A 26,467-nucleotide genomic window follows, 5' to 3' on the forward strand; every position below is an offset into this window, starting at 1 on the left:
CACATAAAAATGTCCCCGATTAAGAAACATGTTTTTTGTTGGAATTTGTGTAATTGATCCCCCTCTAGTATGTCACTGTCCATGTTGTGAGACTATTTGTAAACTTCTACTAAGTATTTGGTGGCTGCAAATATGAGCTGAAGGTTTTTCGGGTTCGCCTGCCATTAATGTGAATGGGGCACGCCGAGAACTTGTGGTTCGCGAACATTTAATCGCGTTCGCGAAATATGCAGTTAACGATTACCTCTACGAATTCTGTGGCATGACAGGTTCTGGGGTACTTGTTTTTTTTGTCACCACGCCAGTGGCTGCTCATGCGCGAGTTATGCGGACTTCTGCGGCCATTTGATGAGGTAACCAAACTGGTCAGTCGCAGCCAGGGCGCCATCAGTGACATCGTACCTTACGCCTTCTTTCTGGAGCGTGCATTGCATCGTGTTATTGATCAAGATGTTGAGGAGCAGGAAGATGAGGAAGTCGCAATGCTGGATGAATTGTCCCATCTGAGACAAGTCAACAAGAGTCTGAAGAATAGTCAGAGGAGAATTGTGGCAGGGAGGAGGAGCATTAAGAGCATGCTTTAAACTTTTCTGGGATCCCTGGTGTTGTCTGTGGCTGGGGGGAGCAGACCAAGGTTGGCATTTTCCTGGACGATGAGCAGGAGCCAGGCCACTCCACCACTTCCAGTTTAGTGCAAATGGGGGCCTTCATGCTCCAGTGTTTGAAGAGGGACCCTGTATAAAAAGCATAAAGGAAAAGGACCAGTACTGGGTGGCAACATACTTAGAACCCCGTTACAAACACAAAATGGCGGACATATTACCAGCATCACAGAGGGCTGTCAGAATGCAGCACTTCCAGGCCTTGCTTCGAGAAATGCTGCATTCTGCTTTTGCGGGCGCTGGCAGATGAATCTCCACTCACAGAGAAACAGTTGTGGGTACCAATTCAACAGCCCATGCAAGAAAAGGGCGGTTTGAAGATGTGTTTGTCACTTCGGATATGAGATTATTCTTGCAAGCAACCCATTGACAGCCACCCTCCGGATCCATCCTCAGGGAACGCCTAGACCGACTGGTGTCCGACTACATCGGGTTAACGGCCGATGTGGATGCTCTGAGAAGCGAGGAACCCCTGGACTATTGGGTGGGAAGACTTGACCCATGGCCAGAGCTGGCACAATTTGCCATGGAACATTTGGCTTGCCCCTTGTCCAGTGTCCTGTCCGAAAGGACGTTCAGCACAGCAGGGGGGATCGTGACCTATGAGTGCACTCGCATAGCTCACGACAGTGTGGACTACCTCACATTTCTAAAAATTACATGGATGGATCTTGGAGAAATTGAACACATGTGACGAGTCGATCACGTTTATTTGAATTTCCTCATGACAGCCCACAAATATCTGCCACCACCCAGAACAAATATTGGTCCCTGTCTTAGGTAAATACAGCAGCATAGAATGCCTTTTCTGTGTGGTGAATGCCTAATGTTTTGGGCCTCGGAGGAATTCAACACCACGTGTTTCAACTATTATCATTAGTGTTTTTTTCAAGAGGGGGGATTTTGTTAGCCATGTTTTTAATCCAATTTTATCTTTTTAGTTATTTTAAACATATGTATTTGACCTGTATTTGTACTTGCCTTCTGTAAAATTGATATCCATTGACCATCTAATATATATCCAGATATCCACCACATAATAATTTTATCTTTTCTGTATGGTGAATGCATCATTTATGGGGCCTGTAATAAACTGGCCTGCAGTAAAATTAATATCCAATGACTGTGTAATCTACCTCCAGCCGCATACTTGTTCTTTTCTGTACACTGAATGCATAGTTTTGGGGGCATGTAGTCCACTGGCCTGCAGAAAATTTTTCATATCCGATTACCGTGTAAACTACCTCCAGCGACATACTTACTTGTTCTTTTCTGTACGCTGAATTAATAATTTTGGGGGCCTGTAGTCCACTGGCCTTCTGTAAAATTGATATCCAATGGCCGTGTAATCTACCTCCAGCCACATATTTACTTGTTCTTTTCTGTACGCTGAATGCATAATTTTTGGGGCCTGTGGTCCACTTGTCTGCTGTAAAATTGATATCCAATGACCGTGTAATCAACCTCCAGCCACATAATTACTTGTTCTTTGCTGTATGGTGAATGAATAATTGTTCGGGCCTCGGAGGAATTCAACACCACTGACGACCACGTGTTATCGAATTTCGACTATTATCATTAGGGTTTTTTTCAAGAGGGGAAATTTTGTTAGCCATCTTTTTAATCCAATTTTATATTTTTAGTTCTTTTAAACATCTGTATTTGTACTGGCCTGCAGTAAAATTGATATCCATTGACCGTGTATTATACCTCTGGCCGCATAATCACTTGATCTTTTCTCTCCGATGAATGCCTAATGTTTGGGGCCTGTAGTCCAGTGGCCTACAGTAAAATTTGTATCCATTGACCGCATAATGTACCTTGAGCCACATAATCTTTTATTTCAGGTGAATGCTTTATTTTTAAGGCTCGTACTCCCATGGCCTAAAATAACATTTTTATAGGCTCCAACAGGGCACATTTCAGAGAATTTCCCTTTAAGATTCATAAAAATGGCCCCCGGAATTTTTGCCATTGATTACCCTCTGGTATGTCACTGTCCATGTTGTGGGATGATTTGTGCACTTCTTGTAAGTATTTGGAGGCTGCAACAATGACCTGAAGGTTTTTCAGGTTCACCTGCCATTAATGTTTATGGGGCCAGCCACAAACTTGCGGTTCGCAAACATTTTATTGCGTTCGCACGATCACGTTCACGATCCGTAGAGGCCAATGTTCATCCATCACTTCTCACAAAGTGACTTCATACCTGAACTGGTCCTTAAAAAGTGGGTTTTGGAAATTATCTGAAAAATTTCAAGATTTGCTTCTAAACTTCTAAACATTCTAACGTCCCCCAAAAATTTAATTACATTCACAAAATGATCCAATCATGAAGTAGACGTATGGGGAATGTAAAGTAATAACTATTTTTGGAGGTATTACTATCTATTATAAAAGTAGAGAAATTGTCATTTGGAAATTTGCTAATTGCTCAAAATTTTTGGTACATTTGGCATTTCTTTATAAATAAAAATATATATTTTTTTACCACTGTCATGAAGTACAATATGTGATGAGAAAACTATCTCAGAATAGCCTGGATAAGTAAAAGCGTTTTAAAGTAATCACCACATAAAGTGACACATGTCAGATTTGCCAAAAATGGCCTGGTCCTTGAGGTGAAAAATGGCAGGGTCCTGAAGGGGTTAAATATTTAATTGTGGTGAAAAAACGATTTATAAGTAGTGTTGAGCGCGAATATTCAAATAGGGAATATTAATCACGAATATCAGCACTTTGAGAATTTGTGAATATTTAGAATATAGTGATATACAGTATATCCATAATTTCGAATATTCTAGTTTTTTTTTCACAGTACTACACATGATCCCTCCCTGCTTAAAGATTGAGAGCCAAAGAGGGCTGCAATATCTCTGTCATCACTTAGCAAGATCCATAGCAACCAATAGGAAAGTTGCCTACCCCTTACTATATATGAAAATTTTCAGCAGCTATTTAGTGCTGTTTCATGCAGTTGTGAGAGAGAGAGAGAGAGAGAGATAGAGAGAGAGAGAGGGAGGGAGGGAGAGAGGAGTGTGATAATTGTGCTGTGCTGAATTGCTGTTTTATAATACTTCTGATACCTCATATATAATCCAGATATTTAGTGGTAGATAGTGTAGGTTAGTTAGGGAATTGGTTAGCTGATTAAGTTCCAGTGTAGAGTGTTAGGTACATTAGTTAGGTAGCTCAGTCATATATATATATATATATATATATATATATATATAATCCAGATAGTTAGTGTGAGATAGTGTAGGTTAGTTAGTTAATAGTCTAGCTGATAGGGTTTAGTGCAGGGTGTAGTGTAGGTTCGATAGAGATATAGTATAATGTAGTCTTTTGCTGTCTGTTTAGTCTGTGGGAAAAAAAAGTATTTTGCTGTGTTTTAGGTTTTTGTGTGCTAGGATTGTCTGCGTCTATTGTCTGTGAAAAAACAAAAAAAAAGTCTTTGCCTGTGTTTTAGTGTAACAGTTTTAGGGTTTTGTTTGTTAGGGAGGGATTATTGTCTGCATCTTTTGCCTGTGAAAAAAAAAAAAAGTCTTTACCTGTAGGGAGGGATTATTGGTCTTTACCTTTAGGGAGGGATTATTGCCTGCGCCTTTTTTCAGTGAAAAGAAAAATGTAAAAAAAAAAAGTATTTTTGTTTTAGTGTTAATGTTTTAGGGTTTCATTTGTTAGGAGGGATTATTGCGTACGTCTTTTGTCTGTGGAAAAAAAAAAAAATAAATAAATAAAAGTATTTGCCTGTGTTATAGTGTTACTGTTTTAGGGTTTCGTTTGCTAGGGAGGGATTATTGTCTGCGTCTATTATCTGTGAAAAAAAACTAAGAATAAAACAAAACAAAAAAATCTTTGCCTCTGTATTAATGTTATTGTTTCAGGGTTTTGTGTCTTTTTTTTGTTTCTTTTTTGCCCCAATGTCCCCAACCCAATAAAGTTTGCCCAAACTCCCTCATTATTTTCTTTTCACCTGATCCGTGATCTTTTTGGGCGCCGCCCCGATTCATCTCAGGATGCCGAGGCAGTGGTGTCATTCGTGACCCAAGCCAGTGACATGGAGTGCTCTGCCCCGGCAATGAGCAGCAACAGCTTTCCACCTCCTCCAGGACCAGCCCCCAAGAATTGACCCCAATGACGTTTGACAGCAACAGTGAGAGGGACATCTTGGGGGTGGTAATGCAGGAGACTGAGCTAGAGCTTGGTCCGAATAGTCATGACCTGTTGGAAGGGATGGAGGAGGAAGAGGAGGGGGGTACTGCCTGTCAGTACCCCAGTGACATCCCTTCCAACTAGTGCGGGTGGTTTCAGCCACAGAACCCCCAGACCTAGTCAGACCCAGACGTAAGCAAGGGGACAGCAGAGCCAGGTCAGGGGCTCCACGTCTGCTGTTCCCCTCAGTCAACCACTGGTCGACCTTGGGTCTGACATTACAGGCGATGAAGAGGAGGGTGATTTTGAATGGGTGCCACCTCCCTTGTCAGGTGACACTGACAGCAGCACTGATGAGGAAGGTAGAAACTTGAGGCAAACGGTGTGCCAGGTCTCCGGGAAGCCCAGTGTCAGGGGCTCCACTGGTAATGGCAGCAGGAGGCGGCAGCAGCAGGTGCCGACAGCACCTGTGCGCACTGAGCCCGAACAGGCGCAAGCCAGCACCACCCCATCTGACAGGAGGTTGGTGCATAAGTCACCTATTTGGGCTTACTTCACCCTGGCAGCAGACAATGTGACAATTTCCATCTGTCAGCTATGCCATGCCAGGGTGATGAGAGGGAGGTCTGTTGTGCGGCTGGGTTCCACTACCCTTACTCAGCACCTAAGAGTCAACCATTGGCAGAAGTGTGACACATGCAGGGTGGTCTTAGCAGCGCCAGCAGCAGTGAGCAGGGGACATCAGCTCCTGCCACTGTCCTGCAGCCATCCCAACCCCTTCCAATAATGCATTCCCACTCCCGTTCCTAAAGGTACTGATACCGGCAGCTAGACCTTTGCCTCCCGTGCACCATCCTCTATCGCCTCCACTGCCATCCCAGATGGCGTGTCCCCAGCCACCATTTTTTTGCCAGGACCAGTGTCCCTGCCCTACACCAGCACATTGTGCAGAAATTATTCCTGTCTCAGAATCACTCTGTCAGCAACAGAGTACATCTGATAATGGATACTTGGACCAGCAGACATGGAAAGGGACGATACATAAGCTTCAATGCCCATTGGGTGTCCCTCTGATGCGCCGGGAGGGATCATCAGATGTGACGGCATCACAGTTTGTGGTGCCACCCCGGGGTGTCCAGGGGAGAACTGCTGCTCTCCCTCAAGCCACTGTCTCCACCGCTGTTGAGCCCCCCAACAAGCATCCCCATAGCTATGCAAGTGGGGGGCACGTCCGCTGCCAGGCCATGCTCCAACTTGTGAGTTTAGGGGAATGGAGACACACTGAATTTAATGCTCTGGCCGCCCTCCTGGCTCAGGTCCACAAGTGACTGACACCCCGAAGGCTCAAGGCAGGTATGGTTGTCTGTGACAACGGCAGCAACCTCCTCGCCGCCCTCCATGCTGGCAGTCTCACACACGTGCCCTGCATATGTCTTCAACCTTGTGGTACAGAAGTTCCTACTCACATACCCAAAGTTGAGCGACATCGTGCCAAGGGTGCGTAGGATTGCTAGCCACTTCCAATGCACCCCTGCTGGACCAAGGCACTTCCGGGCCATCACACCCACTCCCCTACATCACCAATGCGGAGTGGGGGCAGATACACCAGGTCTGCCACGTGTTGGCCCCATTCGAGCAGGCAACCAAGATGGTCAGCAGGGAGCATGTTGGCATTAATGATGTGCTCCCCATAGTGTTCCTGTTGGACAGGACACTAGATTGTCTGCTTGAGGCTGGGGAGGAGTTTGCCGACGTCCAGGAGTCTGGGCCTGGTCAGGAGGGAGAGCAGGGGGCACTGTTAGTCAGGGGGTGGGGTAGCTCTGACAGGGAGCAGCAGCAGCAGGAGGACCAATTTTTCATGGTCCCGGGCAGCCAAGAAGAGTCACAGCTGGCTGTCTTCCTACCCATGGCTTCCCACATGCTGCGATGCCTCAGGAGGGACCCCCGGATCAGGAAAATTGAGGAGAGGAATGAGTTTTGGTTGGCCACCCTTTTAGACCCTCGCTGCAAGGGGAAACTGGAGCAGTTCATCCCAGCAAGCCAGAGGGAGGCCCGTATGCAAAACCTGCAGGCCTGTCTGCTCCTCCGGCTGGAGCAGGCAAACCCTCAGCCTCACATTCCAGTTCTCCCCCCATCTCACCCAGCAGGTGGTTGGCCCAAGCACCTCCAGTCGAGCAGGTGATCTTATGGGTGAGATTAGGCTGTTCTACCAGCCGGCAGGATCCAGTAGTAGCAGCAGCAGTCACCACCAGCGGCAGGCCCTCATGGTGGCAGACTACATGGGGTCCGTCGGTGCTTCCGAAAGCATGAGCACTGATGACCCCATTGAGTACTGGGTTGCCAGGCTTGACACCTGCCATGAGCTCTCTCAGTATGCGCTGTAAGTAATGTCTGTGCGGACATTCAGTGCTGCAGGTGGGGTGGTCACCGACAAGCAGACCCGTCTGTCCACTGACTCCGTGGACAGACTAACATTTATCAAAATGAACGAGTCCTGGATCGGCAGCAACTTATTGGACCCCGGCATCAGTTCCGGGCACTGAAGGGTCCCTTGTCAATCCCTCTCCTTGGCTCTCCCTCTCAAACTTTGTTGTTTTTTACTTCTGTATACATTTCTTGATGATTTTAATTATTTATTTATTTATGGATTAAATTTGTAGTATATTTAATTATTTATTGATAACTTTATTTATATATTTATGCATTGATGAATTTATTTATGTATTTATTGATGATTTTATTTATGTAATTATTTATTTATGGATGACATTTTTAATATATTTATTTATTTATTCATTGATAACTCTATTTATATATTTCTGTATTGATGAATTTATTTATGTATTTATTGATGAATTTATGCATTTATTGAAGACTTTATTTATATATTTCTCTATTTCTTTTTTTTTAATTGCCGACCAATTTTATTTTTATTTTTAAATCTCTCAGTTTGTATATATTTTTTTCATTAATTTATTAAACCTCTTATTTATGTATTTATTAATTTAACTAATTGTTGAAAAATTTATATATATATACTACACATTAAGCCCGTTTGAATAACGGACGCTAGAACAGTAGTGCATTAACATTAGTAGCAACATTATATGTTAAATTTCAAAGGAACTTTACTACATTGGCTTTTTGTGTTGAATAACTTGATTCAATTGATTAATCGTTTCATCCCTAGTATAGTGTAACCCTTATTCCTCTGTGTGATCTCTAGACACTGCCCTCCATACATAAACCATATTGGAAAATAGACTTCTTATTTACCAATTGAGGAGGATGAGAGAGCCCGGGCTAAACCAGCACCAGTCTGCTCTCAGTTTCCATATCGGGCACATCGAGTCTAGAGAAGAACACTGCGGTAACGCAGCCTGACGCGCCGTCTGCTGATTCCTCTAAGTGAGAGGGCAGCAGGAGGATGACAGAGCCACTACTAAACCCCACTGGTCCTGCTGCCCTCTGGCTTGGAGGAATCAGCACACGGCGCGGCAGGCTGCGTTACCGCAGTTTTCGTCTCTAGACTCAATGTACCCGATATGGAAACTGGGAGCAGACCGGTGCAGGCAGTGTGTGGAGCTAATGTTGTACAATTTTTTTGTGGGCTGTACAAACTTAAAATACAATCAATGAACAATTTTGTCAAAGGAAAATATTGCATTTTGTATGCATGGGAGCACATTCCTCTAGATGACTAACCTGCTGCTGTAAGAGGTCTCTAAGTTTATGTCACGGAAGGTGTACAGGAAACAAGACAATGCAAAATGAATATATGACTCACTGGATCCAAAACTAAGGAACAAAAGGGAGACCCCTGCATAAGACCTGGCACTCTCCCTGTCTGCTCAGCCTATGCGAAAATCCCAATGGTGGATGATCGCATATCCACGTACCTCGACTATATACCACCTGAACACCCTACAATAGTGAGGGGACACGACCACCGGCTCCCTACACTGGACACGGAGGGAGTCAGGGTCACCTGGGATCCAGCAAACAGAAAATCACAAATAAATGTACAGCACTTATCTTGTAGAAGGCTGGAAAATAGGATCAGCATACGCACACACACTCCAGGAAGTTGTATAAGCCGCACACTAATGCATTATGGGGAGGAATTTAAAGGGATGCAATCAGTCCAACTACATGACAGCTGAGAGAGGCTAACGAGATGAGGAACTGAAATTCAAAACAAAGAAAACTCAAGGAGGAGGTTCTGAAAGGCTTCTGTCAGAGCTTCTCAGCTGTCTGGTTGTGACAGTTTATTTTTGTTGTTGCCCAGGTCTGGTGGGGGCCCATTCCTGGGAACACATTCCTGCTGCAAACAAAGAACCTGCTGCTGTCTGTTCCTGCTGAGTTAGGCCGGGCTATGTGTAGGCCTTAGACTCAACCATTACTATGAACCTGCTGCTACTGTCTGTCCTAAACATGTTGACTTTTGTGTAGGCCTTATACTCCACCATTACCTTTATCTGCTGCTGTCTGTCCCGATCTTTATGAGTTATGTGTCGGCCTTGTCCTACAGCATTACAATTTCCCTGCTGCTGTCTGTTCTGTTCCTGCTGAGTTAGGCACAGCTCTGGGTATGCTTTACACTACAGCGTTACCATTTTCCAGCTCCTGCTCCTGCTGATTTTGGTCTAGTTAGGTGTAGGCCTTATACTATACCCTTAAAAATTATCTGCTGCTGCTGTTTGTCCTGATCCTGCTAAGGACTACCAGCATGGACCACTTATTCGCCCTTGGACTTTATCAACTATTGCGTATTAGAATTCTATTAAAGTGTTGTGCATACTTAATCTTTTGCACATATGCTCTGTTTATCATAGATTGTCTATATATATATATATATATATATATATATATTAAGATTTGTTTGAATAAAATATAATCATGCGGTTTTACGCTTCTTTCAACAAAAAAAGTTTTTTAAATTTATTTTATATGTTCTAATTTTGCTTTACTTGGGTTTTGGGTGGCCCTAGTTGTGGTTCTTACTAAAATTAGGTGGGGATCGCATTTGAGCTTCCCTTGTCAAAAGGTCTTGTGCAGTTAACATTGTACAGAACTGATTGAGGACCCTAATAAAATTTTATTATTTTATTATTTTCTTGTTTGTTTTAATCAGGATATAAGTTCGAACATGGTGTTGTCTGTCGTCCTGAACAGGATGCCTAACTTCCATGTTGACCTCTCCACATGTTTGGGTGTGACTGGCGTTATACTCATCCGTGTGGTAATCCTGTTTTGGGAATGGAGCGGTATTGCCACGTGTATATATATATATATATATATATATATATATATCTATAAAGATGAAAAAACGGACAGCACTCCAAGTAAAAGTTAGTGGTGTTTATTCACCCATGTGGATGGCCATCCACATGGGTGAATAAACACCACTAACTTTTACTTGGAGTGCTGTCCGTTTTTTTCATCTTTATCAGACGGGGTAAGCTGCTACATCCCTGGACCTAGCACCCTCCTTGTGTTTTTTTCCAGTGCCGCCACTATTTTTCCTTTCTATATATATATCTATATATACATTTTTATTTGATGTTTCTTCTTGACAACTATGTAATGATAATGTGCACATGTGATTTTTATAGAATCAAAGCTTTTCACTTTACAATATAAAATGTGGTATATATAATATTCTTGCAGCCATGTCACCATTTTAGGAGTTATTCTTATCATTTCCAAGGTTTGCTATCATGTGATAGCATAGACTGGATGCATTTGTAGCTCAGCTTGTGTTCACTTTCTGGTGCGAACACATGATCTGTTATCATGTGAACGCCCTGTCTATGGACACTTGCGGCCTTTGTGTTTTCCTCCTTTGATGCAATCACATTATTGCATCACATTTTTCTTTATGTAATGCGGAAGCAATGCACCAACATGCGCAGTTAATCAAACGGGTGCAGTTAAACAAACGGACCTAATTGCCATTCAGCGGTGCAGTGATATACTCTAAAGCGAAGTTTGCTGTGTATTAGTGGCGAAATAAAAATATATTCGCCGTCCAGCGTTGCAGTTATCTGTTGAAAAATCTGTTGTGTTGTGTAAAAGTTGAAAAAAATTAGGGCCTTATTGCCCTTGTGCGTTGCAGTGCTATACTCTAAAGCTTAGTTTGACGTGTATTAGTGGCAAAATAAAAATATATTCGCCGTCCACTCCAGCATTGCAATTATCTGCTAAAAAGCCTGTTGTGTTCTTTAAAAATTTAAAAAAATTCGGCCCTAATAGCCCTTGTGCAGTTCAGTGATATATTCTAAAGCCCTGTTTGCTGTGTCTTAGTGGCGAAATAAAAAAAGTTTGATCTAACATTTTGTTATTTGATCTAACAGTATGCCAGACAGAGAAGTGGCAGGCCTTGCACAGGGCAGTGGCAGAGGCTTAAATGTTTCTGGCGCAGGCAGAGGTCGCAGCAGAGTAAGGTTCCGCTGCAGCAGGGGTCACTTCGAGAGGTCAGAGCTTCCAGTGTCAGCTAGCGGTCGTGTCGTGACCAGCAACCCAGCAGTTCTTGAATGGTTGACTCGATCTCAACTTCGTCGCAAGTGACATCACCCCCCCCCCCCCCCCCAGGTTCGTCAGACTTAACCCTTAGTTGGCATGGCCCGGGAGCAGGCCCTGTGCCCCCACCTGTCCTCAATCTGGCTCTGTCCTTTTATGTTCCCTCAGCCAGAGAAGTATTGTATGCTGTGGGCTCAGCTCCACTATACAGTGAGGACGAGCTACCAGAAGACAGTTAGCAGCTACTGGCAAGCCAAGATGTGGAGGAGACATCTGCCACCTCCTCCACTAGGCGGGCGAGTAGTGATGAGGAGAGTGGTGTGGGAGCTGTTGTTGCGAGTGGTCAGGCTCCTGACCCAAAGATGGTTGAGGAGGACATCAGTGACGTGCAGACAGTACTCGATGATGATGTAGTAGCTGATCATACTTGGTAGCCAGGTGACGAAGGGGCTTCATCATCATCGGGAGAGGAGTGTGGCAGCTTGCCTGTGAGCCATCGGCGGAGCCAGCAAGTTGGTAGCGTGGGCGGGAATCAGCAGGATGGCAGCAGCGAGAGGTTGGTAGCAAAAAGCGCACGGAGTAGACCACCCACTTTGCAGGAGCCTACCTGCCCAGGAAGTAGCGCTGCAGGGGCTAAAGGACCCAGCAGTGGTAGCAGTCAGTCAATGCGTATTGTTGGGGGCAAAATCACCTACTCGTGGTGTGCCAGTTTTTTTTAAGCCGCCGGAGGATATAAACGTGGCCATATGTAGAATCTGTGTGCAGAGGTTGAAGCGTGCCCAGTGTGCCAATATTGGCGCTAAGGGCCCTGCGTTAAGATATGCAGCATTGCCATAAAGTGGCCTGGGAGAACCTTGGCTCCGATGTGGTGGTCCAGTCTGCCACAGCAACCGCTACATCACAGACTTGCACGCACCCCGTTTCTGGCACTCAAGGCTCCACCACCTGAGCCAAAGGGATCTGTCTGTCCTTCCCATCATCTGCCGGTCCTGATGCTCCTGCTCCTCCTCCTCCTCCTACTCCTCGTCACGCATTCCATCAGCAATCGATCACCGAACCGATTGCCAAGAGACAACAGTATGCGCGCACTCATCCAACGGCACAGAAGTTAAATGTGCTCCTGGCCAAGTTGCTGGTGCTGCAGTCCCTCCCTTTCCAAGTGGAGAACTGATGGCTTGTGCCGAGCCGAGGTGGAGAGTCCCAAGCTGTCATTTTTTTGCAAAAAGGCAATACTAGCCCTGCACAAATATGTAGAACAGAAGGTGGGCCAGTCCTTGAGCCTGTCGGTGTCTGCCAAAGTGCACAGCAGCACCGACATGTGGAGCTGTAACTACAGTCAGGGAGAGTACATGTCCTTTACGGCCCCCTGTGTGAATGTGGTGCCTGCACAGCCACACCATCAACTTGGCCAGGTGACGCCGCTTCCGCCTCTGCCTCCTCATCCTCCACCATGTCCTCAGCCTCAACTGTAGGGACAATTTACAATGCCCCACCAGCCTACCACATGTGCAGAGCATGGCAGAGTCACGCTGTTCTGCACCTCATTTTCTGGGCGATTGGAATCACACAGGGGAAGAACTGCTCCATGTCCTTCAGCAAAAAATAGAATCCTGGCTTTCTCCGTGACAACTCAAAATCGGAACCATGGTGACGGACAACAGGAAGATCATTATGTCGGTGCTGCATCGAGGAAAGCTGAGCCATGCGCCCTGCATCTGGTTGTCAAGCGGTTCATGAAGTCTTCCATCCACCTGCAGGACATCCTAAAAATGGCCAGGAAACTTTGCATACACTTTAGCCAATCGAACACTACAAAGCACACTTTCCTCGAGCTGCAGTGGAAGAACTACATCCCCCAAAATAGGCTGATATGCAATGTTTCCACCCGTTGGAATTCCACCCTCCATATGTTGGACCGACTGTGCGAACAGAGAAAGGCCATAAACAATTTCCTGATGATCCAAGCAGACAGGAGTACTCCCCTGTGTAACTTCAATGTCAGCCAGTGGCAGCTCATGCGTGACACCTGCCATTTGCTCAGGTTCTTTGAGGAGGCCACGTTATTTGTCAGTCATCAGGACTACGGGATGAACAACGTCATTCCACTGCTTAATGTCATGGAACAGATGCTGGTAAATCTGTCTTGTCAGGGGACTGGGGTCGTGGCGTCTAGATCTCATAGTCACATAAGCCCGGTGGGGGCTGAACTGGAGTGAAGGAGGACATTGGAGTACAAGCAATTTGTAGCAAAATGGGTGGTTTTTCTACACAGGTGACAGGAGAGGAGAACAGGAGCAGCCAGAGGAGCTACAGGACGATGAGATAGATGAGGCAAAAGACCCGACACACCGTCGCAGTATGCAGTGGAGATGGAGGCAGAAAGTCCCTACGAGTCACTTGTGCAAATGGCCTGCTGCATGCTCACTTGCTTGGGTAGTGACAGCGAATTGTCAACATTCGGCAGAGGGATGACTTCTGGCTCTTCACCTTATTGGACCCTAGCTGCTGGTCCAAAATGGGGGCTTTTTTTCACCTGCTGAGAGGGAGGAAAAACTGAACTACTATATAGACATCCTATGTGGTGAGTTGGCCCCTGCCTATCTGCGCCATCGGCCATCCTCTTGCAGATCTGACCAGGGGGGCCCTCTGCACTCATGTTCCACTGCCATGGCTGCTGGGGAGGGGTGGGGTGGCAGGAGCAGTACCAGCCCCATCAGCAGCAGCCTGAGTCTACAGTCGCTGATGAGTAGCTTTGTTCACCCACATAGTGAAGAAACTACTCACAATCAGCAGCAGCAGGTAGACCTGGAGCAGAACCTGGAGCAGATGATGGCATACTTGGACAGCACCCTGCCAACCCACATTGAAGATCCGCTGGACTACTGAGCATCCAAACTGGATTTGTGGCCGCAACTAGCAGAGTTTTCCCTGGAAAAGCTATCCTGCCCGGCCAGTAGTGTGGCGGCCTGCTGATTCTGCCGCCACCTCCAAACTATGTCACCTTGCCACTCTGTGGTCTCCTCATGCTGTCGCCACATCCACACTCTGTCACTGTGCCACTCTGTGGCCTCCTGATGCAGCCGCCACCTCCACACTCTGTCATTGTGCCACTCAGTAGCCTCCTGATGCTGCCGCCACCTCCAAACTATGTCACCTTGCCACTCTGAGGTCTCCTCATACTGCTGTCACCTCCACACTATGTCACCTTGCCACTCTGTGGCCTCCTGATGCTGCCGCCACCTCCACACTCTGTCATTGTGCCACTCTGTGGCCTCCTGAGGGTGCCACCACCTCCAAACTATGTCACCTTGCCACTCTGTGGTCTCCTGATGCTGCTGCCACCTCCACACTATGTCACCTTGCCACTCTGTGGCCTCCCGATGCTGCCGCCACCTCTTCACTATGTAACCTAGCCACTCTGTGGCCACCTGACGCCACCTCCATACTATGTCACCTTGCCATTCTGTGGTCTCCTCATGCTGTTCCTACCTCAACTCTATGTCACCTTGCCACTCTGTGGCCTCCTGATGTGGCTGCCACTTCCACACTATGTCACCTTGCCACATTGTGGTCTCCTGATGCTGCTCCTACCATCACTCTATGTCACCTTGCCACTCTCTGGCCTCCTGATGTGGCCGCCACCTCCACACTATGTCACCTTGCCACATTGTGGTCTCCTGATGCTGCTGCCACCTCCACACCATGTCACCTTGACACTCTGTGGCCTCCTGATGCTGCTGCCACCTTCTCACTCTGTCACCTTGCCACTCTTTGGTCTCCTGATGCTGCCGCCACCTCCAAACTATGTCACCTTGCCACTCTGTGGCCTCCTCATGCTGCTGTCACATCCACACTATGTCACCTTGCCACTCTGTGGCTCCCTGATTCTGCCGTGACCTCCACACTATGTTATTGTGCTACTCTGTGGCATTCTGATGCTGATGCCACCTCCAGACTCTGACCTTATTGGGCCACTCTGTGGTCTCATCATGCTGCTTTCACCTCACCACTATGTTATAGGGTGACTCTGTGGACTTTTCATGCTATTCCCACCCTCCCCACTTTATGACTGGGACACTATTTTGCCTTTTTGCTTTGCTGACATCATCATTTATTTGATCCTTCTTCTGATCTGTCAAAAGGAAAGTAAAATGAGATGCAATAGCGGATCCTCTCTGTTTAGCAGCTGTAAGGCCTGTATGGTCCCATCATAATTGGATTATATTTGGTTGCCAAAAGTACAAAAGTGGGTACAAAACACAGAAGACTTGCAAATATTCTGTTCACGTGTCATCTCTGTTTTTGGGGCATTAGCAATACTGATGGATTCCGGACCAAATGCTGACCTAGTTGAGGTGGATGCTCAACAGACAGGATCCATTTTTTGTGGGTTATTGTTCTGATGGATCAGAGGAAAGGCAAAATAATCAGTGACGTCAACACAAACTTACTGCTGACATCCTCTCCACTCTGTTGTGGGGCTCTACTTGTATAAGCATTTAATAGAACAGGTTCTGTAGAATGTGGAATCAGCTGACAACGGTGTAAAAGGAGTGAACTTCTTCTTGGTGCTAACTCCCTATGCGTGTTAATGCAAGACACAGTGTTCTACACCACTATAAAGGCTCTCTGCAGCCAGGAAATAGCTGTTTTTTAACAAATAAATTCAGATCGAACCCTATTTTTCCCCAAAAATTTGGCATACCAGCAAATCGTTTTTTTTTTTTTTTTTTATTCGCTCATCTCTAGTCACCATCTCCTTTTATTGAGAATGGATCACAATCCTTTTATAAAACCAACCACCTACAGCCACAGAAATATATATTGTGCATTTAAAGCATCTTAAGACATGCACTATCTCCAATCATCTCCCTTTCTGGTCTGAAACAGGCCATATTTTGCTAAGACTATAAAATGTATGTTAGATTGTGATACTTCCTTCACTGTCTGTACCTCCTGGTTTTGTAGACAGGACTCTTTCGTATGCAACCAAAAACCTACCCCTACAAGGATGATCTAAGTCTGCTTAGTGCCAGCGAAGGTGACTCACTTACATGCTGATTTTCTTTACTACAAATTCATACTGTGCTCCTGCAATCATGCTTTCAAATTTAAGGACAAGATGAAAGGCAGACATTAAAATTAGAAAACTCTTCCCAAAATTACAATCCCTTCTTACCTTTACCAGTTACCAACCTTTCCCATCAATCCATGTCATATCACCAGCTATCATCTCTCACTTGATTTACTAGCCTAATGTAATAGTATTCACTTTTAATCTTTTTGAGCTATTGTCCACATTTGGCAAAGTAGATTACCTAATACTCATTCACTCTCTCCAATCAATTGGCTTGAAAGACACTGGTCTGATTTTCTAATACTGCAAAGGAGTAGGCCTTGATAGGTTTTCTAGACATACACCAGTGGCTCAGGCTGGATGATACATGTGATGCAGAGGTAGAAAAACCTTTCTCTTGACTCTATACCAATTATTAGTTGACTTACCTTGAGAGAAATGTTTTGGAAACTACACCCCTTAAGGGATTTATTGAAGGGTGTAGCTATTGCTTTGACCCCCACATGCATTTAATGGAATTTAGAAACATTTGGCTCTAAAAATGAAAACATTAATTTTTTCCAATAAAATGTTGCTTTAGCCCCAGATTTTTCATTTTCACAAGGGGTAACATAAGAAACAAGAGAAAATGCACCTGAAATTTTGTTACATAATTTTTTGTTACATAATTATCCTCCTTCTACTAGAGGTGAAAACTTGTTCATGACTCTAAAGGAAAAACTTTTAGGAAATTAAGCAGTGGCCAAAGGTCATTAAAAAGGGTTTAGGCAGAAACCCTTATGTCCTGTGAGGGGGGCCTGGTTTGATCCTGTCTATGGGGCCCTTACTTCTTTATGTATGCTACTGGCTCTGAGGTTAAATAAAAAAAGAAACCCCCAAGAAGTGACCAATTTTAGAAACCACATCCCTCAAATTATTTACAGAGATGCAGTGAGCTCACAGTTGTTTTGCAAAAATTAGTGCACAGCAGATGGTGCAAAATTTATATTTTCCCACAGATCTGTCATTTCAGTGCCCAATATGTTGTGCCCTGCATGTGTCAGTGTGAAAAGCAAGCCCTCTTTTTATTAGCCCTCTTGCACACAACAGTGTCTATATTGTAGTTCGCAAACCACAGATCTGTAAAATGCAAACATCTTACGTATTGTAATTCACAATACAGACAGTCTGCAGGGCTCAGATGGACTTTTTGGATTGGAGATTTTGATGGATAGGAATACGGGAACCATATTGCTTTCGGACAGTCTCTGGGGTACTTGTACATCTATTTTACTAGACCCATTGGGGTCATTTATCTAACTGGTGTGAAGTAGAACTGGCTTTGTTGCCCATAGCAACCAATCAAATTCCACTTTTTATTTTTGACAGCTCCTTTAGAAAATGAAAGGTGGAATCTAATAGGTGGTACATAGGATTGTTTTAACACATGATATTACGTGGCTTGTGAGGTGAGGTGACCAAAAAATCCCTGATCTGGCACTGTTTTTATAGTGAAGATCATGTGATTTTTCTAATTTTTTTATAGAGCTGGTCATTATAGACCGAATATGTCTATTTTTTTATTTATGTATATATTTATTTTCAATAGTAAATGACTTGAGGGGAGAAAGGTGTGCTGTTTTATTTACTTTAAACTTAAAAGACTTAAAAGTCTTAGTAGGGGACTTGAACATTTGGGGGCCTGATACCTTTTACAATGCAGCACAAAATGTGCTGTATAGTATTACATTGGAACTGTCAGTTTTGCACTGACAGTTCGCCTATGAGATGCATCCTGGGTGCTTGGCCTCATAGGCTTCCATAATTGGTAGGTTCCAATGTCTTTGTAAGGCCTCGGCTGCCATAGCCACCATCGGCATCCTGCGATCAAATCTCTGGGAAGCCGATTGCTAAGAAAGGAAGCCCCCACCCTCTGGAAACCCCTTAGATGCAGAGGTCAGCATTGACCATGGCATCTAAGGGGTTAATCTGCCGGCATCTGCGTTTTCACTGATGCCGGCGGATAGAGTAGGAACACAGCTGTCAGTAACAGCCAGGCTCCTGCCGCCGATCAGGCAAGCACAACTCCTGTGTCTGCTCAATTTACATGCTGTGCATGTCTGGCACTGGTCAGGAAATCGGCTCCCATAGCACGGTACATGGCAATCATCAGGAAGGAATTAAAATGAAAACCAAAATTTGCTGTATTTACTTTTAGTTGGAGACTTTGCCATAGTTTGACAAGAAATTTGATTTGTTACAAATTAATTAGTCACGAATCACTATGTTAAAACCCTATTCAGCCTATTAGTCAGACAGAAGTGTACAATGATGTCACTACGTGATCATGCTGGGAGTGTGCTGTGATGTCATCACGCTGAGCACAGATCCTTTGAAAGATTGTTCCACTCAAGAGAGGAGCAGACTGCCTCTGCAAGAGAAAGTGGATGAGGTGAGTATTTTAATTTTTTCTGTTTGTTCTAAGACAAATCTAGCCGCCAGGTGTGCACTGCGCAACGCCATCTGTGGCAAAGCCACCTAACTACGGATACGTGGACCAGTAAGCATGGTCAGGAATGTTATATCTCCCTAACAGTACACTGGGTAAATGCAGTGGCGGCTGGGCCTGAGGCGGATAGCAGTTTAACGGCATGTCCTTCCACCACCGAGGATTGCAGGGCGCTTCAGTTTGCCTCCTGTTGCTTCCTCCTCCTACTCTGTTTCCTCATCCTCTACGGGCTCCTCATCCAGTTAGCGTAACACCTTCACCACCAATTTCAGCACAGCCAGGGGTAAACGACAGCAGGTAATTTTAAAACTTATCTGTTTGGGTGACAAACCCCACACCGCGAAGGAGCTGTGGACGGGCCTTGAAAAACAGACCGATGAGTGGTTGGTGCAAGTGAGCCTCAAGCCTGGCCTGGTGGCGTGCGATAATGGGCTAAATATCGTAGCAGCACTGGGACTAGCCGGTTTGACGCACATCCCTTGCCTGAGGCATATGCTGAATTTAGTAGTGCAGAGGTTCCTTAAAAATTACCCCGATATGTCAGAGCTGCTGCATAAAGTGCGGGCCGTCTGTGCGCGCTTTCGGCGTTCTTACCCTGCTGCTGCTCGTCTGTCAGCGCTGCAGCATAACTTCGGCCTTACCATCACTGTCTCATATGCGAGGTGCCCACAAGGTGGAACTCCACCTTGCAGCAGCAGGCAATAGTGGAGTTTCAGTTGCAGCACGCACAAGTGAGTCGCTCTGCGGAACAGCACCACTTCACCACCAATGACTGGACCTCCATGCAAGACTTGTGTGCGTTGTTGCGCTGTTTCGAGTACTCCACTAACATGGCCAGTGCCGATGATGCAGTTCTCAGCGTTACTATCCCACTTCTATACCTCCTTGAAAAAACTTCTTCTGGCGATGATGGAAGAGATTGTGGCACAGGAGGAGGGATCATTTCATATGGTTTCCGGCCAGTCATTCACAAGTGGCTCTGAGGGTGGGTTCCTGCACCCACACACACCAGGTACACCATTGTCCAGCCAGGACACAGTTCTGGAGGATGAGGACGTGGAGGATGAGGAGGAGGAGATGGAGGAGGAGGAACCATGTTCACAGCAGGGTGGCTGCCAAACCAGCTCATGGCCATCACTGGTGCGTGGCTGGAGGGATACAGAGGACAGCTTGTCGTTGCCTCTGGGCAGCCTGGCACACATGAGCGATTACTTGCTGCAGTGTCTCCGCAACGACCGCCGAGTTGCCCACATTTTAATTTGTGCTGGTTACTGGGTGGCCACGCTGCGGGATCCCCGTTACAAGGACAACGTACCATCCTTAATTCCGTCAATGGAGCATGATCGGAAGATGCGCGAGTACAAGCGCACGCTGGTAGACACGCTACTGGTGGCATTCCCACCTGACAGCGGAGGTACAGAGAAAGCACAAGGCAAAGGCAGAGGATGAGGAAGAGGTCAATGCAGCTGGGCCAGACCAGCACCTCAGAAGGCAGGGTTAACATGGCTAAAATGTAGAAAAGGTTTGTCAGCACGCCACAAAAACCAGCACCACCAGCTAATATGGAACATCTTAGCAGGAGGCAGCATTTCAGCAACATGGTGGAGCAGCGTGTGTGCACACGCCTACACGTACTGAATGACAGGTCTGCCCCCTTCAACTTCTGAATCTCCAAATTGGGCACATGGCCTGAGCTTGCCCTTTACGCCTTGGAGGTGCTGGCCTGCCCTGCAGCCAGTGCATTATCAGACCATGTGTTTAGAACGGCAGGGGGCGTTATCACAGACAAGCACAGCCGTCTGTCCACAGCCAATGTGGACAAGCTCACGTTCATTAAAATGAACCAGGCATGGATCCCACACGACTTGTCAGTACCTTGCGCAGAATTAACATGTATACCGGCCTTGTTATACTACAAGCGCAATTGCTCATTGTTGTATTTTGGATATTTCAAACTCTTTTCGAGTGTACCCTAATTAAAAAATAATAATTAAAATTAAAACCAAAAACCAGTGTCTTCCATACCGTTATGTCCACTGCCTCCACAAACTCTTACTCCATATGGACCTCCACTTCATAAATCAAGATTATTTTTTTTAATTTGTACGTATTTTATTTTATGTCATTTCACTAATTTCTCTGTTACATTCTCAGGTGAAGTTCACCATTTTTTGGCTGTGATATAGCCCTGTTATACCTAGTAGACAGGTAAAAAGCATTTCACTAATTTGTATGTTACATTCTCAGGGTGCAATTCACCAATTTTTGGCTGTGATATGCCACTGCTATATCTAGTAGACAGGTAAAAACATTTTACAAATTTGTCTGGTACATTCTAGGGTGAAATTCACCAACTTTTGGCTGTGATATACCCCTGCTATACCTAGTAGACAGGTAAAAACATATCACTAATTTGCCTGTTACATTCTCGGGTGAAGTTCACCAATTTTTGGCTATGATATGCCCCTGTTATACCTAGTAGACAGGTAAAAACATTTAAATAATTTGTCTGTTACATTCTCGGGTGAAATTCACCAATTTTTGGCTGTGATATACCCCTGCTATACCTAGTAGACAGGTAAAAACATTTTTCCTAATTTATCTGTTACATTCTAGGGTGGCATTTGACCATTTTTGCTGTGTTTAAACCTCTACATAGGTGACAGGGACATAAATTCAAAAAAATCGTCTGTTACATTGTTAGTTGACATTTTACCAATTTTGCAGTATAGAAACCCCTGCTCTGTATAGGTGACAGGGAATAAAATTTCAAAAATTCTTCTTTAATTGACGCACGCCGCCTCCTTTTCTTGTAAGCTTCGGCTTCAATATTTTGTCCTACTTTTCCGCTCGATCAACATTTAATTTCATCCATTGACCTCCCTTGGACGTGGTATCTCTTTCTCACGTTCCCTCTCCAGTGTGGAATCCCGATTTTCCGATAACCGTGATTAACACGGTAGGCTCAGAAAAGAACATCGAAAGTTGATAGAGAAGATATCCAAATGGATTGTGGACGTCACAGGGATGTACGATCAGGCAGAAATTATCTAGAGTCAGCAAAGCGGCAGCAGGGCCTCTCCTGTCTAACGTTTCCAAATCCAAAATACCCCAGTGACATTCCCTATAATTTTTTAATAATCATTGCATTAACAGGGCATCTTAGGAGTCCTGTATTGTTATTTATCGTCACTACATCACCGAGTCGGGAGTAGATAATTGCCACATGCCCCCTCCTTAACTTAGAAGCTTCTGCTTCAATACTTTGTCCCACATTTCCGCTCGATCACATTGAATTTCATCCATTGACCTCTCTTGGATGTAGTATCCCTTTCTCACGCTCCCTCTCCGGCGTGGAACCCTGATTCGCCGCTAACCGTGATCAACATGGTAGGCGCAGAAAAGAACATTGAAAGTTGATAGAGAAGATATCCAATTGGATCGTGAACATCATGGGGACATGCAACATGGTGGGCAGTATGTGTGCACACGCCTACACTTACTGACTGATGGGTCTCCAAATTGGGCACATGGCCTGAGCTTGCCCTTTACGCCTTGGAGGTGCTGACCTGCCCTGCAGCCAGTGTATTGTCTGAACGTGTGTTTAGCACAACTGGAGGGGGGTTATCACAGGTTATATTTCCCAATGTTTTGTGGTATACCCTAATTTAAACAAAAACTAATAATTGAAACAAAAAAGCAGTGTAGGCTACCTCCTCCTCCTCCACCGCCACTTCCACCTACACTGCCACATCCACTGCTTTCTCAACCTCCTACTCATATGGACCTCGTCCTCCTAGATCCAGATTCTTATTTTTTTTTTTATGTATTTTTTGTTATTTAAAGTCATTTCCTTTTCCACATTTGTTTGCAGAGCACTTGCCATGCTCTTAACCACACTTTGCTGCCATTTGCAGCCCTCTAGCCCTTTCCATAACATTTTTATAGCCATTTTAGTGCTCAAAAGTTCGGGTCCCCATTGACTTCAATGGGGTTCGGGTTCGGGGTCTATTTCGGGTCAAGTTCAGGTCCCGAACTCAAACTTTTTTGTGAAGTTCGGCCGAACACATCGAACCCGAACATCCAGGTGTCCGCTCAACTCTAGTTATTTACTTATTTTTGTTTATGGCCAACTTTAAGGAAATGGTTGAATTCATGTATGTATCCTCTATGTATTTTAATACTGATCAACTAACATATGACAGTTTTTAACACTTGGCGGTAATGCTTTTATTAAACATTTACATGTGACAGAATAAGCAATCTAATAAAAAGCAACAATAGCTGTCTAGACATTTAATTTATATTATACATCAGCAAAATCACATGTATATGTTCTGTTCCATTTCAGCTATTTGCAGTCTCAGTCAATATGTCATTTTGTAATTGATTGTCCAACACATGGTTAAAAGTCAGTTGTGATCTTTTAGGATTGTTGCAGTTTTTACAAATACCTTAGCTTATTATGATGTTAAAGGAAATGGTTTTGTGGCTTTATGTCATGATTTATTGAAAGGTGTTACTTATAGGTGTTGAAGCAATACTTGCTGTCCCCTTTTTCTGAAATCAGGTAGGGTCAATGTGTTATTCAGTTACTTTATTGCATTACCTCCATTAAATAGACTTTCTTGCAGACAATGAAAAAATAACATATTTGACTGTCAATATAAATTAGTAGGCAAAGTGTTTTACTACGCAGTTTACTAACTTCCCAATTAAGTGCAAATAAGCATGTCATTGTTTCCTGTTGATGTCTCTTGCTTCTTAATAAAGCAAATATGTGTTCACAGCATCAGCGAGTTAGCGTGCAGGCACCAATGTTTATACATCTCATAAAGCTGGTTCTTAGAAGTGCTTGGGGTCTAACATAGGCACATGAATCCTGCCAGCACATTTTTGTTCCTGTGTATAAACCATTACAGATGTATGCAATTAGCAGACTATGTCTACTTTCACACTCGCGTTTTGGCTTTCCGTTTGTGAGATCCGTTCAGGGCTCTCACAGGCAGTCCAAAAAGGATCTGAATGGAAAAGGATCCACCCAGAATGCATCAGTTTGAATCAGTTCAGTCTCCATTCCGCTTTGCAGCGGTTTGGTGTCCGTCTGATGAAACTGAGCCAAACGGATCCGTCCTGGCACACAATAAAAAATGTCAATGGGGACGGATCCATTTTCACTGCCACAATCTGCCACAATAGAAAACGAATGGTGTTCAAGATGGATCCGTCTTGGCTATGTTAAAGATAATACAAACGGATCCATTCTGAACGGATACAGATGGCTGTATTATCTGACGAAACCATCCATCACAGATCCGCATAAAACGCGAGTGTGAAAGTAGCCAATATGATTTCTCTGGAGTAAAAAGTTTCCTGTCAGGCAATAGGGAAACAATTTTTTAACTATTGGTTAAGATGGACTCTATACTTGGTCTTTGTACTAATGTTTTACAAAATGCAAATATTCATGATTTAGTTTGAACCATTGCTCAGTCCATAATTAAATAATTAAATCTGTAAATGTATATTCATGTTGGGGAAAAAATAACTAACATTACTTAATTTTTTTAGTTACTCTCCTCCATGGAAACATTAGAAAGAAAATCACAGCACTCCACTAGGATCCATTGGTAGGAAGTGTTTATTCATTCATATCAGTACAGCAGCATTACAGCTTTCTCCAGAGCCATGTTTTGTAAATATGACCAAAGACCTGTTCAAGTAGTATATACTGTACACTAGTTGCCAAGAAAAATAAGATAGAAATGCTGGAATGCTGAAAAAAACTCAGCATGCAGTTATATCTTAGGCAGATAGTTAAATAATTACAATGGATTACACACTGGGTCTTGCCACAAGAAGTTGCAAAAGTGCTTCCCCGCTGCTCTGAGAGGCTTATATTTGGCAGTGTACCTCTAAGTGAGAAATTGATGACTGCTAGACATACCTCTACAATGCACTCAAAGGCTTTTTGCCCAGTAGACAGGCTCTGAGAGGGGAGCGCATCATTGTACTAAGAGAAGCAGAGTGGTCTTAACAGATTTTCACCAACTAAGCTGTTCTGATCTGGCTGTTAGGATGAGTTGGTAGCAGAGGTTATGTGAGGGCATCCTTACACGGAGAACATGCACCAGATAGACCAGACAGACCACCAGTAGAGAGGATCATTTCATCTGCCGACAACTACGAGCTGCTCCCACAGTTTCACTGCCCATCCTCCAGATAGAGGTGATAACTTCATTACACTCACCTTTCTCTGTCCAGTCTATTTCCAGGCACTTAGCACAAATGTATGTTTGGCAGACAAGAATAGACATTATTAAAATGGGTCTGCAAAAAGAATGGATGCAACATGGACGTCACATGTATGTCAAATCCCTGAGGATTGCGAATGAGAATCTCGGGTAGGTCAAATCTTCAAGATGCATATAGGGGGCCAGGAAAGAGCAGAATAAAAAGTACCTATACTCTTCCTATAAGCCTCTCCCTAAACCTCAGCCCAGGGACATCCCTTGGTGGTAGAGGTTTCGTGCCTAACCTAAAAATCCCTGTTTTACACTATATAACAGAGTTAAATGGGTAGAAAAATAATAATAAGCTATTTTCAACTGCTGAGATATTTACTAACAGTGTACTACAAAAAGGCAAAACCAAATAATATTGATAGATAGATACTGAAGCAGAAAATCCAGACGCAACGTTTCCCCAGTCACTAATACAGAGACCGGTTAGTCAGGGGATTAAATAACAAAATATACTTAGCTGGAGTCTCAGGATAAAGACTCAATCAGGACTCACTACGAGACTTGGGCTAGGATGCAGGCTTCTTGGCCGACCTGAACAAGAACGAAATAAGTATGCACTTCACATCGGAAGTGTATAACCAAGGTCTGGCCTTCCTGGATTTATTTATTACCCTGAGGAATGGCACTATTACCACAAAAACCTACAGGAAACCCACAGCGACAAACAGTCTGCTTAGGTGGGAAAGTCACCATCCTGAAAATCTCAAATGTGGCATTCCAAAGGGTCAATATTTGCGAGCTCGCAGAAACTGCACCACCCAGAGAGATTTCTTTAGTCAGGCCAAAGACCTTAAGATTAGGTTTAACCAAAGATGTTACCCGGATTATCCCTTACAAAGGGTCTTCAGGTCGGCCTTGAGTAAAAATAGAACAGATCTCTTGTCACCTAAACCCAAAAAAACAGACACGGACTCCATCTTTCGTATCATTGGGACATATGATACCTGTAGCAGAGAGGTTAGAAATATTTTTCAAAAATACTGGGATATGCTTTTGTTGGATCCAGACATTCATGATATACTTCCATCTAAACCTGCTATAACATACAGGAGAGGTAGATCATTAGGTGATAGATTTGTTCATAGCCATTATACAGCTGTTAAAAAATCTGGCACTTGGCTAGATAGAAAACCTTTGGGGACATTCAGATGCGGATCTTGCATAGCCTGCCCGTACATATACCAAACTAAAAACTTCACGAGTAATACTACCAACAAAACATACAATATCCAGGACTTTGCAAATTGCAAAACGACCG

Source organism: Bufo gargarizans, chromosome 3, assembly GCF_014858855.1.
Source record: "Bufo gargarizans isolate SCDJY-AF-19 chromosome 3, ASM1485885v1, whole genome shotgun sequence".
NCBI classification, from domain to species: domain Eukaryota; kingdom Metazoa; phylum Chordata; class Amphibia; order Anura; family Bufonidae; genus Bufo; species Bufo gargarizans.